We start from the raw sequence: 8,711 nt of genomic DNA, 5'->3' as shown, positions 1-8,711 counted from the left end.
GCTCATTGAGGCTTGCCCTCTTCCTGCTGGGGACGATTCCCCCATCATCTGAACAAGCCCAGGGAATCTTGCTGGATATTGAGAGACCAGCCAGCCCAGCCATCCCAGCTAAGGCCCTGGAAAAGTGAGTCACCCCAGGGTGAGGGGGGGGGCCACTGGAGAGCAGCTGAGCCTGGCTCAGACCATAAAGGATGCCATGCAAAACCCAGCCAGCACTCATTGCTGAAAACCGATGATTTGTTGTTTCAAGCCACTAAGTTTGGGGGTGCTTTGTTTCACATAAAAAGCTAGCTGATACATTAACAATCCTAGAATTGGGGTCAGGTGCCAAATACATCCATTAGAAGCAGAACCCCATGCCAGCAGGTCAGAGCCAGCATGTCCTGCAGTAGCAATTTGACTTGCACTCCCTCGTGGCGCTCTGGGGCCTGGAAAACTGACCTTAATACTTAGCTCAACTGACTCTCAGGGAAGAAAGTGGGAAGGTCAGGGAGATTGAACAGATTCCATGGGAATCTGTTGGGGCTCCATGGGAATCGCTTAGCCTCTCTGGAAACTCTCTGGCATTTTCCAAGGGTCATCTGGTTCTGTGGGGATGCTATGGGTCCATAAAGAGCCCTGTGGATTTGTGGGGTGTTCCGAGACGCAGAGTCAAGCAGGACCTCTCAGACTGACTATGGCAAAGCGCCATGCTTGTTTTTGCTTTATTTCTAAACCATTGCAGTCAGCTGCTTGATCCCACCGGATGTGCGCGATGGACACGCCCACTGATTGTGTACTTGGCCGCCAGGCAACATAAAATTGCCATGAAAGTTTCTAAATTCTTACTCTCGATTTCTGTATTGACCTCACAGCCACCCCGTAACAGTTCGTGAGCTGGCACTGGTCCCGTGTGTGGACCACGCTTTAGTCGAATTTCTGCAAAGAGGGCGATGCTGGCCCGCCAGGGTGCACAGCCCCTGACCCAGAACCATGAACTCTCATTTGTGGCAGGAGCTTAACTATTCAAGGTTTTCTTGGGACACTGAGCCAGAGGGCATTTCTATGGAAAGTCAAATTGCCAGACAACTTTTGAAAAGAACAGAACCCTTACTTGGGAGAGGCTCTGAAGCATAAAATAATAACTCTCAACCTTTTGCACCTCATTGGCCAGAAGACGCGGTTGTCCTAAGGACATTGTTCTGTGACCATCGGTGAGTCATGGTCTTAACAGTGATGCCAATCTGCGTTGCCAGCCCTACCCCGAATGCCAATGCAGGGGCTGCTGGGTAAAGTCTGCCCGAGGGGCTGCAGGAACGGCAACTCCAGCCAGTGAGATGATGCACCCCAACTCTCAGCACCATTCTCAATGGAGCCCCCCCTTTCTCAATCTGCAGACAGCAGGAGGATAAATAAATCCCAGAAAAAAATCTAGATTGCGTTAAGGAGTGTCCCTTGGAGCGTCTTCCTGGGAGAGGGTCTTGCGGCATTGGATAGGGGTACCAGGAGCATGCAGAGGGAAGACGCTAAGGACACTTAGCCAAAATGCACCAGGCCTTATCTCTGGGTGCTTCTCAGCAGCCATACAGTCTGAAGCTAACGGAGGCTCGGAGCAATGAAATGAGATGCCCCGAGTCACGCGGTTACCTTCTGCTTATAAAGAACTGCAATCACTACTTCTACATGAGCCCCCAACAAAATAACTCTTGTCCACCGATCGATGGTGCAATTTTAGAATTTTTTTCCCCTGAAATCTTTTTTTTTTTTTTTACGTCTACAGTGGACAGTGTCGGTGTTCTGCCGAAATACCATCAAATGCTGTTTTATCCTTTCTGTGCACCAGCTCCTCAGCCCGCCTCCATCGTTGTGTTTCCAACGGCCAGTACCCACAAGCTCTTCTTTGAAGGGCTGCCCTTGGGCTTCTGGAATTCTCCGCCTGCAGGCACAGAGAGCCAGAGATGCCTGGGAGCTCATGTACGTGCCTCCCGCCCTCATGTTGGCCATTACCCAGACTGCCAGGTTAAGGAGATTGAAAGCTCAGATCCCTTGCTGTGGGTTGGGGCGACTCTTAGCGGCACTTACCCTCCAGTATTCTATAGGGTAAGGATAACAGGATGTTGCCTAAGATGCTGGTGCCTTTGCTTGGCTCCTCTCAACTGCCCTGCGTCCCCATCCTTTATCAGTCCACAGTGGGGGGATCTGCTTAGTAAGTCACTTGCCCACAAATTTCCATCTCAGTGCTGGCTTCTGGAGAACCCAATCTAAGGCCCCTTTTCTGAAAGGTGGCAGGGAAGGGAAGGGAAAGAAAGACAGGGGAGAGTGGGGCAAGAAGGAGACGTACTTTCACTTTGGATTACCCTCCAATGGCCATGGTCTTCTACGTTTTAGCTTGAAGTTTCTGAGACATCTACGTCCATGTCACTGTGCCACATAATTGTTGCCTGAAATTACAAACATGATAGGACATTAAGTTTGTCAAATACTCACATAGACTAGAAGAGACCTCGGAGGTCAGAAAATGAGCAACCAATAGGCTGAAGTCAGCCCACTGACGTTTGGTCTACACACCATAGGGCCATGATGTTTTCAGTTTGAACTCACTGCCAGCTCTTCCAACCTGGAGTCACGTGAAAATCTCTATTTCAGGCTGGCCTTGAAAAACTGGGACACTTGGCAACACCAAGCCCGCATTACTGCACGGCAGCAACCACTCAGAGCTGAGTTAGTGGCTCAAATTTAAATAATGCATTAAGGAAGATAGAATAGCAAATAAAATCCCAAATCTTAATAGCTTAACCCAACAAAGATTGTTATTCACTCAGACTCCAGCTGGGGTCGGTGAGGGCTCGAGTCCCAGAGACGACTCAAGGATCCAGGACTTCTGCTTCTTCTTATGAGATATCTTATGACTAAGTAGCACCGAGATCACTGTGGGAAGGCAGGAGAAGTGGGAAGAGGCATGCTGGCTCTGAACCACGTAGCTGACATTTTTCTCCAGCATCCATTGGCCAAAACGAATTGAATGAACCCAACTGAGCTGTAAAGAAGACTCGGTGTCAGAGATTACTCAGTGTCTGGTAAGCATTCTCTCCACCACACACAGAGGAGCTCTGTTTTGCCAAATATTCACAAACTCTATTACCTCCCAGACGCTGTCCTTAATTATCTTGCACCAACATGGGATGTTGGCTCATCCGGTTACCTTGGGTTCAAAGGAACTGTATCAAATCGGAAAGTCTCCTCCGGGTCTGTAAGGATACCCTAGTTCTTCCTTCAGGACGCAAGTAGCCAAGAGCCTTGGACCAAGAAGTAGCCAGGAGCCTTGGACAAGCGTCCCCAGGGCGGAAAAAGCCCTCAAGCTCCTGGACAAACCCTCCATCCACTGACCAAAACACACCTGTTGCAGAGACAGAAGTGACTCCCAGCTGTCCCCAGAGGCCGGACCTGTCACCCACACCTCTCTGTTTCTATTTCAACAGACATCTGGCAGCTGGTAAAAGGACTTTTTGAACAAACATGGTGTCTTTTCTCTACCCGTCACCCCGCATCGCTCCCAGGGCAACAATGTATATGATGGTGACTGTCTGACCAAATGAGGCCACACGGAATGTAGTTGAAATTCACCCCCATGGGGCTGGGACAGGTGCTTGGGGGGTAGCTGGGAATGAAACTCCCAACCGATGCTATGGGAAAGACATTTCAAGGGCAGGCCACCAACTTATGAATATTTCTTGCTATTACCACTTTATAAACTAGAATTTACCTGTATGGAACAATCTGAAAGTGGCTCATTAAGGGTCCGTTTCACCCCCCAACCCCCACCCTCTGCCCAGTGCTCTGTGTTAAAATGAGACGTTCCCTTACCCTCAGGATAAGAAAAGCCTTCAGGAGCAACTAAAGAATCATGGAACTTTTCATCAAAAATCAGGGATGTACTGTATGGTGACTAACATAATATAATAAAAAATATTATTATATTAAAAAAAAGATGGAAAAGCCATTCACTGTCTTCTGGAATTGCAAAAAAAAAATCCTCTAGATCAGTACTGTCTAGCTTATTTCTATCAGTTCCAAATACTATTTCTAATTTCCTTTTTAATTTATTTCTGGACCTACAGGTGGTTAGAGGTATGTCATTTCGTTCACAAATATGTGAGGACTTTTTCCGGATTGGAAGACTAATTTTTTATTTAATTCAATTGTAGTAAGAGGACATACTCTGTCTGATGTTAATCATTTTAAATTCATTGAGACTTTTTTATGGTCCTCCTATGGCTTATTTTGATTAATGTGCTATGTGCACTTGAAAAGCATGTCTTTTGCTGTTTCTGGATGGAGAAATATTAATCATAAATGTTCATTAGATCTCTTGGTTGATAGTTGCTTCAAGTGTTCTGTATGTATCCTCCTGATTCCCTATTTTTTAAAAGATTTTATGTATTGGGGCGCCTGGGTAGCGCAGTCGTTAGGCGGCTGCCTTTGGCTCAGGGCGTGATCCTGGCGTTCCAGGATCGAGTCCCACATCGGGCTCCTCCGCTAGGAGCCTGCTTCTTCCTCTCCCACTCCCCCTGCTTGTGTTCCCTCTCTCGCTGGCTGTCTCTCTCTGTCAAAATAAATAAATAAAATCTTTAAAAAAAAAGATTTTATGTATTTATTTGAGAGAGAGAGAGAGATGGAGAGGCAGAAGCAGGCTCCCAGGGAGCCCTACTTGGGACTCGATCCCAGGACCCTGAGATCCTGACCTGAGCCAAAGGCAGACGCTTAACTGACTGAGCCACCCAGGCGCCCCTCTGTTTTTTCTTCTATCAAATATTGAAAAAGGGTGTTGTAACATCCTACTCGTACTGGTGGCTGTGGTTATTTCTTTTTGCAGTCTCATAAGTTTTTGCTTAATTTATTCTGGAGTTCTGTTACGTGCATAAACATTTGGGATTGTTGTGTCCTCTTGTTGGATTGATCCTTTTATTTTTATAAAATTGATCTCTTTGCTCTGAAGTCTGATAGTAACCGTCCGATATTAACTGAATCACTTCAGCTTTTTTTTTTAATGATTTTTTATTATATTATGTTAGTCACCATACAGTACATCCCCGGTTTCCGATATAAGGCTCAATGATTCATTAGTTGCGTATAACACCCAGTGCACCATGCAATACGTGCCCTCCTTACTACCCATCACCGGTCTATCCCATTCCCCCACCCCCCTCCCCTCTGAGGCCCTCAGTTTGTTTCTCATAGTCCATAGTCTCTCATGTTTCATTCCCCCTTCTGATTACCCCCCCCCTTTCTTTATCCCTTTCCTCCCCTACCGATCATCCTAGTTCTTATGTTCCATAGATGAGAGAAATCATACCAGAAACGTAAAGGACCTATATTCTAGAAACTATAAATCACTCTTGAAAGACATTTAGGAACACTTCAGCTTTTTAAAAATTAGTCTTAGTATATCACATCTTTCCCCCTTCTTTTCCTTCCTATTTATGTCTGTCTATATACAGGGACTTTCTGGGACCCATGTTCTTTGCTGCCTGATATCCAGTGTCCAGTTTCTATAGATTTTATCTGTTTGGGGTTTTTTTTTTTTCTTTTTTGGTTATTCCTAGTCAGAGGGTAAATCCAGTCCCTAACACTCCTTCTTGTTCAGAAATTAAAGTTCTTTTGTTTGATTTTTTTTTAATCAGTATTTTCCAAACAGGCATGGGTCCTTCTCATCCCTGGTCAGAACATAACTTATCTACCAAGAATCTGCTCCAAGATCACCTCCTTCATGAAGCTTCCCCTGGTTTTTCCCTCCCACCTCTGCACCCTTTGTAGAGAATAGAGCTTTTCTATTCATGGGAATACACTCTGAGCACCTCATGAGTTCCTGCGGTGGGGTCTACCAATATAGCCTACCTGTTGCCTCTAAATGCTTTTTTCTAGATAAAAACAACTTCTTCCCTAGACATCTTTATTTCTTGTTTCCATCATTGTCACCAGCAGCTGGTTTGTGTCTCAAGATTGTTTCCCTCAACATTACCAAGATAGGATTTTTTTACACTGTGAAGATATTAATGCCGGGGCCCCTTCCCACAAACCCCACCCCCACCCCTGCCATAGAGAACCAAGCCTTTCTGGCACATTGGATAATGGGCGATCAGCTGGTCTCTTCACTAGTTTGGTGACTTGTTCCTGCCCATACATTTCACATGGCGCCCTGAGCAAAATTAAGATCACTGCATGTCTAAAGAAGTTGTGATGTATCTAGACGATGGAATGTTATTCAGCACAAGAAGAAAATGAGCTATCAAGCCACGAAATGACATGGATGAAACTTACCTGCGTATCATTAAGTGAAAGAAGCCAGGCTGGAAAGACTGCATAATGTATGATGCCAACCACAGGAGATTCTGGAAAAAGCAAAAGTATGGAGATGATAAAAGGATCCGTGGTTGCCAGGGGTTTGGGGACATGTGAGGAATGAATAAAAGATTTTTAAGGCAGCGAAATTACTCTGCATGATACTATAATGATGGATTCATGTCATTACACATCTGTCCAAACCCATAGAGTGTTCAACACTGAGTGAACCCTAAGAGTAAACTCCAAGCTTCAGGTGATGATGACGTGTCAATGTAGGCTCATTACATTGGGAGATGTTGATAATGGGAGAGATGGTGTATATGTGGGGAAATTACTGTACCTTCTCGATTTTTCTATAAACTAAAATTTCTCTTAAAAAATTAAGTCTTATAAGAATCATGTCACAAATCTGTGTGACCACTCACAGGATGCTGACTCCATGAATTCCACATCCGGTTGCTAAAATCTAATTATACTTTGTTGCATTATTTGTTCATCTATTTCTTTACCATATTCCTCCTTCAGTCTATAACCCTTGGAAGGCTGGGACTTGTCTTGCTGTTTTCTGATTCCTATGCCTAATTGTAGTCCCTGGCATAAAATAAGCACTTTACCAATATTTGTTGAATGAATGAATAAATGAGAGTATAGTTAGAAAAACGTACGAATCTCCAAACCTCCATGTATTTCTAGAATGCCTGCCCTGTGGTGACCCCGTGTTTATACGCACCACACCTGTTGGCTGCTAACCATCGTTTTGAGCAACTCGTTTATTTACATTACTTCAAACATCTTAAATTTCCAACCTAATGATTCACCTAGGATCCATTCTGTCACTTGGGCTTGAAGACTGGTTTAAAAATAGAAAAACAGGGGCGCCTGGGTGGCTCAGTCGTTAAGCATCTGCCTTCAGCTCAGGGCGTGATCCTGGCGTTCTGGGATCGAGCCCCACGTCAGGCTCTTCCACTGGGAGCCTGCTTCTTCCTCTCCCACTCCCCCTGCTTGTGTTCCCTCTCTTGCTGGCTGTCTCTATCTCTGTCAAATAAATAAATAAATAAAATCTTTAAAAAATAAAAAATACAAGAATAAAAATACAAAAACAAAAAGCAAAAACAAGAGCGGAGAATAGCAGAATCATAGGATATCTCAAGAATGCCTCGTGCAGTGACAGCCACAGCGAAGAGGGCCAGCATAACATTATCCTTCCACCATCTTTCTTTTTTTTTTTTTCCACCATCTTCTGAGCTGCTTCCTGAGCACCTGTTGTATGCACGGACTTTGCGAGCTTTCCTATGGCAAAGTCGACCCCTTTTCGCTTTTCAATCGGATTAAACATGTAGGAGCCAGGCATATAAAGACACGTTCTTATTATTATTCCTATTTTACACATGAGGAAAATGAAGTTCAGGGTACAGACACTTCCCAAGTCCATCAGCCAGAAGATCAGAATTGGACCCTCCCATGTAAGCATGATACCCCTGCCACTAGCTCAGCCTAAAGTTTTCACTTTCTCACGGGTTCACTTTATCTCAAAAAGGATGAACCCTTGATGGTGTTGGGTCCCCAGAACAGTGGATCTGATAACTCTTGACCAAGCCACGGCTTGGAACAGGATCAGGATTTTATGTGAACTATTTGAAGACCTCTGATGAAAGGCTGTTCAGTGAGAACATTCAGTCATGCTCAAAACATCTGAGGGACTGAACTATGTTTATCCAGACCTGGCAATTCCTGTGTTCAAAACTATTTTCCTGGAGCACTCTAGAGGGCTTAGTCCTTGCCAGGGAATGTTCCTATAATGTTTCTCTCGGGTCAGAGGGAATCACCACCCCTGCTCTGTACGTGCGGGGATGGCAGCTGCCGGTCCTGCCGCCTTTCCAGGCAGGCTCGCAGGGCTGTAGGAACACGCAGTTTTCATCAAAGCTTATAAACACCTCGTGCATGGTGCAGCCCTTCCAGCAAGGGCTTGGGGACACCTTGGCCACACCGATCCCCAGGATGTCCAGACCAGTTTGTGGACAAACCTGGAGGCTGCGATTCCGGATTCTATTGCTCTTTCCTTGGTCGCACACCCCAGCCTTAGGCCACCTGTGGTCTGAGTCTTAGCCCCTCTTCCAGCACATGTGAGCACGTGGCTCCGTGACAAAATGGCAGAGCTGTATTGTGGGGGCTCCCCCTCTGAATACAAGAGGCAGCAACGGGATCCAAAGGCATGCATCCCTGGACGCGTCCTTTTACGAATGGGATGGGTTGCTAGAGTCTCAGAAAGGCAGCCATTTCTCACAAGCTCGATTGCCTAGTTTCATCTTTGTTTGTGGGTTTGCGTCCCCTTTGCTGCCTCCCAAACTTTACAAAAGGCTACTTTAAATGTCTTCTCTCAGCTGTCCTAC

At 45.5% G+C, this 8,711-nt stretch overlaps 1 long non-coding RNA gene across 1 annotated transcript; it reads left to right on the top strand.

The window, feature by feature from the left end:
* Window positions 1–3,966, top strand: LOC130543664 (uncharacterized). Its single transcript, XR_008959164.1, has 2 exons — window positions 1–124; window positions 1,760–3,966. It is a non-coding gene; the product is annotated as an uncharacterized LOC130543664 (long non-coding RNA).
* Window positions 3,967–8,711: the final 4,745 nt, after the last annotated feature.

The sequence above is a fragment of the Ursus arctos genome, unplaced genomic scaffold (assembly GCF_023065955.2).
Source record: "Ursus arctos isolate Adak ecotype North America unplaced genomic scaffold, UrsArc2.0 scaffold_14, whole genome shotgun sequence".
NCBI lineage: Eukaryota > Metazoa > Chordata > Mammalia > Carnivora > Ursidae > Ursus > Ursus arctos.
The sequence above is the reverse complement of the archived record's forward strand: the minus strand, read 5'-3'. Positions and strand labels throughout refer to the sequence as shown.